This window comes from Bubalus bubalis, chromosome 13, assembly GCF_019923935.1.
Source record: "Bubalus bubalis isolate 160015118507 breed Murrah chromosome 13, NDDB_SH_1, whole genome shotgun sequence".
Classification (NCBI taxonomy): Eukaryota; Metazoa; Chordata; class Mammalia; order Artiodactyla; family Bovidae; genus Bubalus; species Bubalus bubalis.
Window position 1 is genome coordinate 28,146,583 of NC_059169.1, and position 15,037 is coordinate 28,161,619.

Below are 15,037 nucleotides of genomic sequence, written 5' to 3' on the forward strand. Positions count from 1 at the left end.
AAAATAAAGCAAAGCAAAATATATTATGTCCCTTCTTTGATCATTAGCTACTGAACCTCTCTCTCTATTCGTCTCTTTGCAATAATTCTAAGAAATATGAACTTACAAACACCAAGTCTTCACTTTATTCTCTATGAAACTCACTGTCTTAAATCCAATCCAACAATGTTTTAATTTTCAGGACTCAAATGAATCTCCCATTATACTCAACCATTATCTCTTTGTAAGCAAAATGTACATATGGAGCATTTTATATACTCATTGGAGTTGTTAGTCATCTGACAAATTTGACCATTACCTCCTTTCAGATGCTCTTTGATTTATTTATATACCTTTATTTATTATGAAATGTACACATTTACACACATGCGTGCACACACACATACCTTCTGTGTACATTCTACCCAATTTAAGAAACAAAATATTAGTAATACCCTTAGCCCCTACTGAATACCTTCTTAATCACATTCTTCTCCTAAGGGTACACATTATTCCAAGCTCTATCTTTATCATCTTCTTGCTTACCTTAATGGTATAAAAATGTACCATGCTATGTGTATTAATGTGAAATTTTTTGAATTCAACATTATTTTCTGAAATATGTTTGGGTTATAAATAGAGATAAACTGCTCAATATCAGGCCAATAAATGAATCTGCTGCAATCTATTTATTCATTCTCCTGTCTGTTGAGAATTTGCTCTCTTCTATTTATTTATTTATTTTGCTTAACTCACAGCAAATACTGATATGAATATTCCTCCCATGTAGCTGTAAAGGAATTTCCTTAGAATTTTAACTAGAAAGGAATTACTAGGTCAGAATTTATAATCCATATATTTAAATTTATTATGATAATTTTGTCAAAATTTACCTTTTAATTTAATTTAAACAAGTAATTAATTATAATTCCTATTATTTTATATCTCCTTCAATGTTTAGAAGTTTTGGACTTTGAAGTATCTGTCACATTGATAAGTATAAGATGATTTCTTTTCATGGTTGGGTCTCTGAAGACTGATCCTGCATTCATTTCTCCATCCCTTGGTATATAATTGAAGCACATTATTGACAGCTGTCAGAATCCTCACATTACTTGTCAACCACCGAAGTAAGGGTCATTATGATGGAATGAACTGAACAAAGCCCCTTAAACTTATTTACTATAAGTTCATTTATGTATGAGTGGGTGAGTGAGTGAAGTTGCTCAGTCGTGTCCGGCTCTTTGCGACTCCGTGGACTGTAGCCCCCCCAGGCTCCTCCGTCCATGGGATTCTCCAGGCAAGAATACTGGAGTGGGTTGCCATTTCCTTCTTCAGGTGATCTTCCCGACCCAGGGATCGGACCCAGGTCCTCCGCATTACAGGCAGACGCTTTTCCGTCTGAACTGAAGGGTTTAGAGGCCATCAATTGGACATGACCTATAAAGGCAATTTTGATGGTTTTACATAGAAATGACCTCTAATAGAAGAGAACACAAATGGGAACTATTTGAGATACATTTCTATGTAAAATGTAGTTTGCACATAATTCAGCATTTTATTTATTTATTTTACTTTATAATAATTTTATTTTTAATTGGGCGTTAATTACAATGTTGTGATCATTTTTTTTAATTTTATTTTATTTTTAAACTTTACAATGTTGTATTGGTTTTGCCAAATATTGAAATGAATCTGCCACAGGTATACATGTGTTGCCCATCCTGAACCCTCCTCCCTCCTCCCTCCCCATACCATCCCTCTGGGTCGTCCCAGTGCACCAGCCCCAAGCATCCAGTATCGTGCATTGAACCTGGACTGGCGACTCGTTTCATATATGATATTATACGTATTTCAATGCCATTCTCTCAAATCATCCCACCCTCTCCCTCTCCCCAAATGAGCACTCTGCAACCGAGACCAAATATTAATCATCTCTTGAGGTTTTCTACTATGTATCAACATCAAATTTACATAGGAACAAATGTTACTCCTGCTTTTCTCTTCTATATCAAATGTCATTTGTGTATAGCACATATTAATTAATTAAGAATAAATAAATAAAATTAATACCACATCTCAGGTGAAATTGCATGGTTAAGTGCCAGCATTGAAATTTTATTTACTATAAGGGGGATTATGCCTATTATACTCCTATTCAGTTAATAAGGGTTAGGGTTCTGAAAAAATTAAATAAGTAAAACAAAAGAGAAACAGATGGTGAACGGTGAATAATGGTATTTGACTACAAACCTACCCAGTTTATAGCTTGAGTATCATCTTATGTGAAAGATGTTTTATCTTTATTTTATGTATTAATAGAGTAAGAGCCTCTGGCACCAGGTATGCATATCTGCTGAGTCAATTTTTTAGACCCTCTTCAAGATAAAGGCTAAATAATTGTAAAACTTAACATGGAAAGGAGACTATTACACATCCACTGAATTGTCCAATGGATACTTTAATTCTGCTTTCAGTCCTGTAGTGGGAAAGTCTCAGAACATCTTAGTCCTCTGCAGAATATCACAGTGATTCACTATATTGGTAACAAAATGTGGATATCTTTTTATTTGCTCCAGTAATCTATTGCTGGCTGCATAACAAACCAACCAAAGAGTTCAGTGTTATAAACAACAAATTCATAATTTCATGCATCTGAACTGAGACAATAGTCCCTAAGAGATACAATATTAAGAGGAACCCAGGAAACCAGGTGACTATCAAAACCAAAGCCACAGCACCTGGACCCAGTTCAATCATCCTTTCTATCCACAGTGGTTTAGGTCTTACTGGTAGGAATGAAGGAGTGAATTTGGGAAAGAAAAGATGTTTCCTTCTGAGCAGGTGCTAATGTGAGCAACTGAATTACAATTCTTCTGGAAAAGTTTAGAAGGCCGTATGGCTAATCCCTCAAATTTATAGTAAACAAAGGATAAATTCCATCAGATATTGGCTAAGGACTCCCCCAAGGGACTGCCTAACAGCCTAGTGCTTTGCTTTGTATACGCACTTAGGTTGGGATGAGTGGAGTCCTGTGGACAAAGGAAGTAGTTGAAATTGAAAACCCATATATTTGACTTAAAGAAAAAAAAACAACAACAACAAAAATAAAGAAGTATCTTACTATCCTCGACTCCTCCCCAGGAAAACTTTACATTAGTAAAAGGGGAAAAGATCTTTAAAAGATGTTGAAAGCAGGCTTTAAACTGAAATCCAAATATCAAGAGAGAGGCTTTCCTGGTGGCTCTGTGGTACTGGTGATTCAGTGGTAGAGAATACGCCTTGCCATGCAGGGGCCATGTGTTCCATCCCTGGTCTGGGAGGATCCCACATGCTGTGGAGCAACTAAACCTGTGTGCCACAACTACTGAGCCATTGCTCTACAACTGGGGAGTAAACTACTGAACCCACGCACCCAGAACCTGTGCTTCACAAGGCTCCCCACCAACTAGAGAAAAGCCCACCAAGCTACAAAGCTCCAGCACAGCAAAAATAAATAAACAACTAATTAATTAAAAAAATAACAACAGAGATGTAATGTCATCATGAATTACTTCTTAGATCCATTGTATTCAGACATTAAAAAAAAAATTAGTGAGGCTATGTGCATGTAAATATGGAGCATTGGGTGATGTAAGCAGATAAGTAAGGCTCTCTGCTAAACATCTTACATCTTTTTTTTGTTTGTTTACCTGTGGCAGATTAATGTTGATGTATGGCAAAACCAATACAATATTGTAAAGTAATTAACCTCCAATTAAAATAAATACATTTATATTAAAAAAAAATCTTACATCTTACACAGTGGCTGTCATACCATGTAGCAGATATTGCAACAATCTTTTGATTAATCAATAAATTTTAAGCACCCATAAATGTGAAACCTAATCACTTTCTTCATAAAATCAACAAGGAATTTTTCTACTTTTTGAGAACACGGATCTATTTTTTCTAAATATGCAATTCTTTTTTTTTTTTTTTTTAACAAATTTTGGGACTGTCTGATAAAGTCTACCTAAGGTTTTTCCTGGGGTCATGTATGGATGTGACAGTTGGACTGTGAAGAAGGCTGAGCACCAAAGAATTCATGCTTTTGAACTGTGGTGTTGGAGAAGACTCTTGAGAGTCCCTTGGACTGCAAGGAGATCCAACCAGTCCATTCTGAAGGAGATCAGCCCTGGGATTTCTTTGGAAGGAATGATGCTAAAGCTGAAACTCCAGTACTTTGGCCACCTCATGCGAAGAGTTGACTCATTGGAAAAGACTCTGATGCTGGAGGGATTGGGGGCAGGAGGAGAAGAGGACGACAGAGGATGAGATGGCTGGATGGCATCACTGACTCGATGGACGTGAGTCTCAGTGAACTCCAGGAGTTGGTGATGGACAGGGAGGCCTGGCGTGCTGTGATTCAGGGGGTCACAAAGAGTCGGACACGACTGAGCGACTGATCTGATCTGATCTGAATGATTAAAAATTTTCTGGCTCCACAGAACTTAGAACTTAGCATAACACTGTAATAAAGGCAGCTTATCAGTAAAAACCACTCTGAAAAAATTAAGTATAAGTATTAATACCTGTTTGCATGTTGAGGGATAGTTTAGCTGGATGCACATGATTAAATGCTGCTACTGCCAATAATAATATTCTGGAATCTGTTTATCAGAAAATACAAAAAAGTTGGGACTTCCTTTGTGGCCCAGTGGTTAAGAATATACCTTGCAATGTAGAGGACACAGATCTGATCCCTGATCAAGGAACTAAGATCCCACATACTGTGTGGGCAACTAAGTCCACATGCTCTAGAGCCTGTGCACCTGTATAGCACATGAAAGATCTTGCATGATGCAATGTGCATGACACAGTCCGATGTACTGCAACTAAGATTTGATGCAGTCAAACAAATGAATCTTTAAATATTTTTAAAAATACTAAAAAGTAGCCTCAGAGCCTTAGCTTTACATCCCCTCCACTAGACAACAGTGTTGTCAGCGTTACTTATCTCTAGGACATCACCATGCTAAAATACCTAAGCTCTGGGAGCACATATCCATCTCATATCTCTGCCATTCCTTTGAGTCTGTCTCCCCTCAGCCACCATTACAATGATAAATAAGAGAATTTCAGCATTTAAGCACTGCTGTTTTAACTGAAGTCAATTTATTTCTTCCAGGGATGAATTTTAAGCAGCTCCATGCGATAAGTGATATGCCAATATTTTCTGGTCCCAATATTCTGTAACATAATTTGCATTTTTATTAAGGTGTAATTTACATACACAAAGCTATATCCATTTTAAACATACATTTTGATGAGTTTGATAAATGAATATGCTCATATTACCATCCCACCAATCAAGAGATAGAACATTTTTCTTATTCCAGAAAGTTCTTTCGATGACTTTTTTCAGTCGATCCTGCATCGCCATCTCCCAAACACCAAAGTAATTCCTTCCTGATTTCTATCACCATAATTACTTTAGCCCCCTTTTTTAAGTTCATGGAAGTGGTAATAAAGTGATATTTTCTCTTTTTTGTTTGCTTTCCACACTACAACATAATGGTTTTGAGATGCATAGGTGGTATTGTGTGAGTCACCAGTGTGTTTTTGTTGTTGAATTATATTTTACCGAATGAATATACCACACTATGTTTATTGTTCTTCTGTTCTTGAACATTTAGGCTGTTTCTAGGTTTGGGCTACTGTGAATAGCTGTTATGAACTGTCATGTATGAGTGCTTGTAGTCATAGTTTTCTGATGCCAACAAAATAACCATGAAGGGAATTGTTGGATCATTAAGTAGACATATTTTACCATTAAAAACATTAAGCACTTTTCCAGAGTAGTTCTACTGTTTCACAACAACTGCAGCAATGCTTTTGCTTTCCACTTGGTCTATTATTCCTTGCCAACACTTGGCATTATCACAGTTTTAATTTTTTTTCAATCTTATGGCTAAGTAATATCTCATTGGAATTTAATTCAAAGTTCTATGAAGAATGATGAAGTTGCTCATCTCTTTTTGTTTTTAGTACTTAATTGCATATTGTGTATATGTATGTCCAATGTGTGAAGCATTCTTTTAAGTCATTACTCATTTTTAGTTGGGTTACTTACTTTGTATTGATTTTTAAGAGTAATTATGTATTTTAGTACAAGTGCTCTGTTGGATAAATCTATTAGAAATATTTCCTCACTAGTTATCACCACTTTTTAAATCGAAACTGATGAAAATTGCTTTTTGTATATACATAAATATACATATAATTATATATATATGTACAACTGAAATCTTGTTTACTAAATATAAAGGCTTGCTATGATTAATCATTGATGTTGACTATGATTAATCATTGATGTTGATTTTCTTACCAGTGCCTTGACTATTTCCCTGCTTCTTAAAACACAACTTTCCTATTATCTAAGTAGTCTAATTGTTGTTTACTGGCTATGTGCAACTCTTTTGCAAGCTCATGGGCTGTAGCCTGCCAGACTCATCTGTCAATGGGATTTCCCAGGCGAGAATAATGGAGTAGGCTGCCATTTCCTTAGCTTTGCTGGTAAAGAGTCCGCCTGCAATGCTGGAGACCCTGGTTCAGTCCTGGGTTGGGAAGATCCCTTGGAGAAGGGATAGCTACCCACTCCAGTATTCTTGGGCTTCCTTGGTGGCTCAGCTGGTAAAGAATCTGCCCGCAATGTAGGAGACCTGGGTTCGATTCCTGGGTTGGGACGATTCCTTGGAGAATGGAACGACTACCCACTCCAGTATTTTGGTCTCAAGAATTCCATGGACTGTATATCCATGGGGTTACAAAGAGTTGGACACAATTGAGCAACTTACATCTTCATTCACACACACACACACACACACACACACACACACACACATATATATATTAGTGCATTTACAAAATGGCACCTTCTGATACTATTGGACAAAGTGATTTTATCCCTATTGTGTGTGTGTGTGTGTGTGTGTATATATATATATATATATATATATATATATATATATATATATATAAAGTTTTGATAAAAAGTTCAGCTATACAGTTTAGTTAAATTTTGAAATTTAAAAATGAGAAAATCTATGCCTGGCACAGTGTTCATCACATGGTGTAACAAAATAAATATATTTTAGTCAATGACTGGTTCCATAATGTAGGATTAGGTTTTTAAAGCTGTGAAAGTTTTATTTTTGAGAGAGGAATATCACCCTCATTTTGTGCTTAATGAAATGAACCTAATTAGCTCCTTGCATTTTGCATTAGTGGTTAGGTCATCTGAGGCCAATTTTATTATTTGCAATAATTTATAATACTAATCATGTCCTAAGAAGTAAGGATATGGTAATTAGTTTATGTCATTTAAAAACAACATTTCTGAACTACTTTATGATTACTGACATCTAGTTATCTTTTTAAAAAGTTTTGCTAGAATATAGGCACCTACAAAATCTTGCTTCAATACATTTTCCATTGTCATTATTTGTACTGCATAATTAGTATCGAGACTGAATTCAAATACCACCATCTCTTCTTATTATTGTAGTCTGTAATTCTGTAAATTGTTATTAAACATTAAATATTCATGAGTTTGTTTTATTTTTTGGTTGTCAGCAATGATGCAGTATGTTGCTGGGGGCTAGTCTTCCTTGTGGACATTGCTATTAATCAAAAAAATGAATTAAAGTGCTCTTTGAGAAATAAACTATATGAAGTAATAAGAATATATATTTTATATTCCATTAGTCATTCCTAGGAAAATCTATCAAATTTTCAAGCAATATTTTTCATTAAAAATGAAGTCAAATTCATTAATCAATTCAGAACTAAGACAATTAATCTAGCTCTGGTGAAATTCAACCTGGACTAAATATTTTCTAAAACTTTTTAACATGCATTAATTTAGAATCTTGCAAATTCCATTCTTGAATTATATATTTAAGAATCATTTTGCCATCAAAGTGCACAAAGCCTAAAGGTTGACTTTGACAGAGGCAAAAAAATAAAATAAAAATGTCTGTGTGAAACTCTTCTTAGTATGTTTTAGATAGACTCACATTTTAAGAGGGAGTGAAGGATAGGGAAGCCTGGTGTGTTGCAGTTCATTGAGTCACAAACAGTTGAATAGGACTTAGCAACTAAATCACAACAAAAACAAGAAACATATTCATCATGTATATTTACACAATCTTTTATTTGAAAACTATTTATTTAATTTTAAACTGCATATATTATTTGATGCCAAAACTGTCTAGAAATCTATTCTACAGGTTCTACTCATAGGAACTCACAATTCACTAGCAATATCAAGTCACAGGCCTTCCACCTTTCCAAAGGTGGGGAATGCAAAGAACATTTGCACCAAAGAAAGTTTTAAGTGTATTTCTAAATATTCACCATCTTGGAGTGTATATGTATGTATGTATATAGGCTTATGTGTGAGAATATACAGATGTGAAATTTCTTATATACATTTCTATAAGTAGTTCCTGTTATTGCAAAAAGAAAAATTCCTCTTACTGGTAAAATACACTCAGGTATTCATAAATTTATTATTTAAGTAAAAATAAATGTTAAGCTTTTACATAGAATATATGTATATGTGCATACATGTATATCCACTTTTAATAACATATATGATATATACAATATATTTATATATTTTATATTTATATAAAATCTGTGTATGTGTATATGTCTATATTTAATTTTAGTGCATTTAATTTTTTCCCTTTAACTCCACAAAAATTTTACTTTTTGATTTATTATTGTATGTGTGCCATTAGTCTTTCCATTGATAATTTCTGGGATTCCTTTGATTATTTGAAAGTCCTTCTTCCATAACAATGCTATGAATATAATAGTCTCTGCATTTTTCTGTAGTTTTAATGTGTGTTCAATTTATATGATTGATGAAGAAGTTACAGGATGGATTTGTGTAGATGGATTTGTACAGATATCTAGATTTACTCACTTTTCAAAATAGCTACTTCCAAAACAATTTGCTAAATCATCTATTCTCCCAAGTTAGTTTGAATTATGATCTTTAACATAGTGTAAGTTACCACATTATTCCAAAGTTTTAACTCTATTACTGTGATCACTTATTCCTTGGGTAGCACCATTTACACATAATAATATTAAAAGTGAAAGTGAAGTCACTAAGTCGTGTCCTACTGTTTGGGACCCCATGGACTGTAGCCCCATCCATGGGATTTTCCAGGCAAGAATACTGGAGTGGGTTACCATTTCCTTCTCCAGGAGATCTTCCTGATCCAGGGATTGACCCGGGTCTCCCACATTGTAGACAGACGCTTTACCGTCTGAGGCACCAGGGAAGTCCAATAATATTAAAAGGCATTTCAGTTCCTAAGATTAGGTCTTTGTATGATCAGTTCAGTTCAGTTCAGTCGCTCAGTGGTGTCCGACTCTTTGCGACCCTATGAATTGCAGCACGCCAGACCTCCCTGTCCATCATCAGCTCCCGGAGTTCACTCAGACTCAACATCCATCGAGTCAGTGATAGGATCCAGTCATCTCATCCTCTGTCGTCCCCTTCTCTTCTTGCCTCTAATCCCTCCCAGCATCAGAGTCTTTTCCAATGAGTCAACTCTTTGCATGAGGTGGCCAAAGTACTGGAGTTTCAGCTTCAGAATCATTCCCTCCAAAGAAATCCCAGGGCTGATCTCCTTCAGAATGGACTGGTTGGATCTCCTTGCAGTCCAAGGGACTCTCAAGAGTCTTCTCCAACACCACAGTTCAAAAGCATCAATTTTTTGGTGCTCGGCTTTCTTCACAGTCCAACTCTGACATCCACACATGATCACAGGAAAAACCACAGCCTTGACTAGATGGACCTTTGTTGGCAAAGTAATGTTTCTGCTTTTGAATATGCTATCTAGGTTGGTTATAACTTTCCTTCCAAGGAGTAGGCATCTTTTAATTTCATGGCTGCAATCACCATGTGCAGTGATTTTGGAGCCCAAAAAAATAAAGTCAGCCACTGTTTCCACTGTTTCCCCATCTATTTCCCATAAAGTGATGGGACCAGATGCCATGATCTTAGTTTTCTGAATGTTGAGCTTTAAGCCAACTTTTCACTCCTGTCTTTCATTTTCATCAACAGGCTCTTTAGTTCCTCTTCACTTTCTGCTGTAAGGGTGGTGTCATCTGCATATCTTAGGTTATTGATATTTCTCCTGGCAATATAGATTTCAGCTTGTGCTTCCTCCAGCCCAGTGTTTCTCATGATGCACTCTGCATATAAGTTAAATAAGCAGGGTGACAATATACAGCCTTGACGCACTCCTTTTCCTATTTGGAACCAGCCTGTTGTTCCATGTCCAGTTCTAACTGTTGCCTCCTGACCTGCATATAGATTTCTCAAGAGGCAGGTCAGGTGGTCTGGTATTGCCATCTCTTTCAGAATTTTCTACAGTTTCTTATGATCCACACAGTCAAAGGCTTTGGCATAGTCAATGAAGCAGAAATAAATGTTTTTCTGGAACTCTTTTGCTTTTTCAATGATCCAGCAGATGTTGGCAATTTGATCTCTGGTTCCTCTGCATTTTCTAAAACCAGCTTGAACATCATTCTTCATCAAAACTTTTCTAGGTATTCTCCCACATATAATTTTCCACATAAACTTATAAAATAAACATTCTGATTTGCCTATACTTACTTTGCTATACATTTAAATTATTTAAATTTTAAATAATTTTCTGTCATTTCCTCTTGTTTAGAATATAATATGTCATATTTTTCCTCTGTGCATAGCTATAACAATGCAATGTCCTAAATATAGAGGTTGGTTTAACATTGAATATTATAGTGTCCAAGTTTAACATTAAAATATATAGTGTCCAAATTCCCACTCACACATATGTAAATATAAATCTAGGCTGCGACAGCCCACAAGTGTGGCTGAGAGGAGCTACCCCACGTCCAAGGTCAGGGGCGGTGGCCAAGAGTGCCAGGCTATGACAGCGCAGGAGCAGCCACCCCAAGTCCAAGGTCAGGGGCGGAAGCCAGGAGGACCCCATGCCCGAGAGGCTGCGGCCAGGAGGAGCTACCCTAAGCCCAAGGCCAGGGGCGGTGGAAGAGAGGAGCCACCCCACGTCCAAGGAGCAGTGGCTGCTGGGGCACAGGAGTGCCTAGAGGAGCTACTCCACCTTCACGGCCAGGAGGGGCAGCAGTGAGGAGATACCCCTCGTCCAAGGTAAGGAGCAGCGGCTGCACTTTGCTGGAGCAGCCGTGAAGAGATACCCCACGTACAAGGTAAGAGAAACCTAAATAAGATGGTAGGTGTTGCAAGAGGGTATCAGAGGGCAGACACACTGAAACCATACTCACAGAAAATGAGTCAAACTAATCACACTAGGACCATAGCCTTGTCTAACTTAATGAAACTAAGCCATGCCCGTGGGGCCACCCAAGACGGGCAGGTCATGGTGGAGAGGTCTGACAGAAAGTGGTCCCTGGAGAAGGGAATGACAAACCACTTCAGTATTCTTGCCTTGAGAACCCCATGAGCAGTATGAAAAGGCAAAATGATAGGATACTGAAAGAGGAACTCCCCATGTCAGTAGGGGCCCAACCTGCTACTGGAGATCAGTGGAGAAATAACTCCAGAAATTATGTAGGGATGGATACAAAGCAAAAAGAATACCCGGCTGTGGATGTGACAGGTGATAGAAGCAAGGTCTGATGCTATAAAGAGCAATATTGTATAGGAACCTGGAATGTCAGGTCCATGAATCAAGGCAAATTGGAAGTGGTCACATCAGAGATGGCAAGAGTGAACATGGACATTCTAGGAATCAGCTAACTAAAATGGACAGGAATGGGTGAATTTAACGCCGATGACCATTATATCTACTACTGTGGGCAGGAATCCCTTAGAAGAAATGGAGTAGCCACTAGGGTCAACAAAAGAGTCTAAAACACAGTACTTGGATGCAATCTCAAAAATGACAGAATGATCTCTGTTCATTTTAAGGCAAACCATTCAATATCAGAGTAATCCAAGTCTATGCCCCAACCAGTAACGCTGGAGAAGCTGAAGTTGAATGGTTCTATGAAGACCTACAAGACCTTTTAGAACTAACACCCAAAAAAGATGTCCTTTTCATTATAGGGAACTGGAATGCAAGAGTAGGAAGTCAAGAAACACCTGGAGTAACAGGCAAATTTGGCCTTGGATAAGAAATGAAGCAGGGCAAAGGCTAATAGAGTTTTGCCAAGAGAATGCACTGGTCATAGCAAACACCCTCTTCCAACAACACAAGAGAAGACTCTACACATGAACTTCACCAGATGGTTAACACCGAAATCAGATTGATTATATGATTTGCAGCCAAAGATGGAGAAGCTCTACACAGTCAGCAAAAACAAGACCAGGAGCTGACTGTGGCTCAGATCATGAGCTCCTTATTGCCAAATTCAGACTTAAATTGAAGAAAGTAGGGAAAACCACTAGACCATTCAGGTATGACCTAAAGCAAATCCCTTATGATTATACAGTGGAAGTGAGAAATAGATTTAAGGGCCTAGATCTAATAGATAGAGTGCCTGATGAACTATGCAATGAGGTTCCTGACATTGTACAGAAGACAAGGATCAAGATCATCCCTATGGAAAATAAATGCAAAAAAGCAAAATGGCTGTCTGGGGAGGCCTTACAAATAGCTGTGAAAAGAAGCGAAGCGAAAAGCAAAGGAGAAAAGGAAAGATATAAGCATCTGAATGCAGAGTTCCAAAGAATAGCAAGGAGAGATAAGAAAGCCTTCCTCAGCAATCAATGCAAAGAAATAGGGGAAAACACCAGAATGGGAAAAACTAGAGATCTCTTCAAGAAAATTAGAGATACCAAGGGAACATTTCATGCAAAGATGGGCTCAACACAGGACAGAAATTGTATGGAACTAACAGAAGCAGAAGATATTAAGAAGAGGTTGCAAGAATACACAGAAAAACTGTGCAAAAAAAACCTTATGACCCAGATAATCACGATGGTGTGAACACTGAAACTCACATAGAGCCAGACACCCCGGAATGTGAAGTCAAGGGGCCTTAGAAAGCATCACTACGAACAAATCTAGTCGAGGTGATGGAATTCCAGTTGAGCTATTTCAAATCCTGAAAGATGATGCTGTGACAATGCTGCACTCTATATGCCAGCACATTTGGAAAACTCAGCAGTGGCCACAGGACTGGAAAAGGTCAGTTTTCATTCCAATCCCAAAGAAAGGCAAATCCAAAGAATGCTCAAACTACCGCACAATTATATTCATCTCACATACTAGTAAAGTAATGCTCAAAATTCTCCAAGCCAGGCTTCAGCAATACATGAAATGTCAACTTCCAGATGTTCAAGCTGGTTTTAGAAAAGGCAGAGAACCAGAGATCAAATTGCCAACATCCACTGGATCATCAACAAAGCAAGAGAGTTCCAGAAAAACATCTATTTCTGCTTGATTGACTATGCCAAAGACTTTGACTGTGTGGATCACAATAAACTGTGGAAAATTCTGAAAGAGATGGTAATACCAGACCACTTGACCTTCCTCTTGAGAAACCTATATGCCGGTCAGGAAGCAACAGTTAGAACTGGTCATGGAACAACAGACTGGTTCCGAATAAACAAAGGAGTTCAAACTCTCGTGTGAACTAAATGGAGAATGCATAATTAATTGCATAATAACTTTAAAAATTTGTAAAATTTCATGCTTTGCTCTCAAGACATTACATTGTACTGTTTTCATGAACTTGCATAGACTTGCTATGCTAGCTTTAAGAATTCAGTGGCACTAAATCAAACAGCATAAAGACGAAACATAGTACATCTTACAACTGTAAACTAATCTGTTTGACAAAGGACCTGTGGAAAAGAATTCCTCCTATTTTTATTGCAACAAAAAAAGCATAATAAAATTAAAAGTTTTCATTTCTACAGTGCTTTATAGAACTATGCTAAACAATACAAAAATATCAAAGTCAAATCTGTAAGGATTTTTGTTGAATAATGAAGTTTCAGTTAAAAGTTGCTAAATAAATTTACATTCAGGTGTAATTATAACTAATGATTTCATTCATCAATTATGTTTATCACATCATTTTCATTATTATTGAGAACTCTCAAGCATTTTAAGAGATTTTGGTGGGGAAATGTGGATTGTCTTCAACTGATATGACTGTATTGTGAAGCCTTATAGAGACATAAATATAAATGTTCTTGTTGAATTTCTTTATTAGTGTGTATCAGAATAAATACATTTGCTTTGTTTTCTGGGATAAAACATTTTTGCTAATAAATAATATTTTAATTTTTGGAAATAATAAAATTGCTGTCAGATACAGACTATTGTTAAAAATTTTGTATATTGTCAAGAAAATAAAAAATAAAGTCATAAATGTAGATACATTATAATTAAATGTTGATAATAGCTACTTGATCAGCTATTTAATGGCTTTTATTACCTTAGAGCTACATTCAACTGCTGTTAAAATGTAGATATAAAATATTACAAATTTATTAAAATAATTTATATTAAGAGTGATCCATTTCCAGTCATTAGTTACAACATAAAAGGCTTAGTGCATAAGTCATATGCTCTTGTTTGCCTCAGGATTAGTTACAATATACACTGAAGCAAATAGTGAGATGATGGTATCCAAAGCCAGTACATAATGATTTATATAGTGTGTTAAAATTTTTTTATTGAAATAGGGATTAATTTTATAAAAGGTATACCATAATAATTTGTGTGAATATTTAAATTCTGACATCATCTTATACAAATCATTATTAAAAACATCGCCTAAAGAGCGAAATCCAAGAAAAAGAAAGCAAGATCATGTTAATTGGTTTGCATTTTCGTTACATACAGTAAATAATATTTGGGGAACTCAAGCAACCTAAAAATTTGATTACCATTACCAATATGATTACAAATGTCAGGAGCTTAAAAAAGTTTTTTTTTTCCTAAGTCTTAAAACTTAAATTATAGGACTTTTGTCTTAAGGTGGATGCTGTTAAAAGAAACTTACTCATATG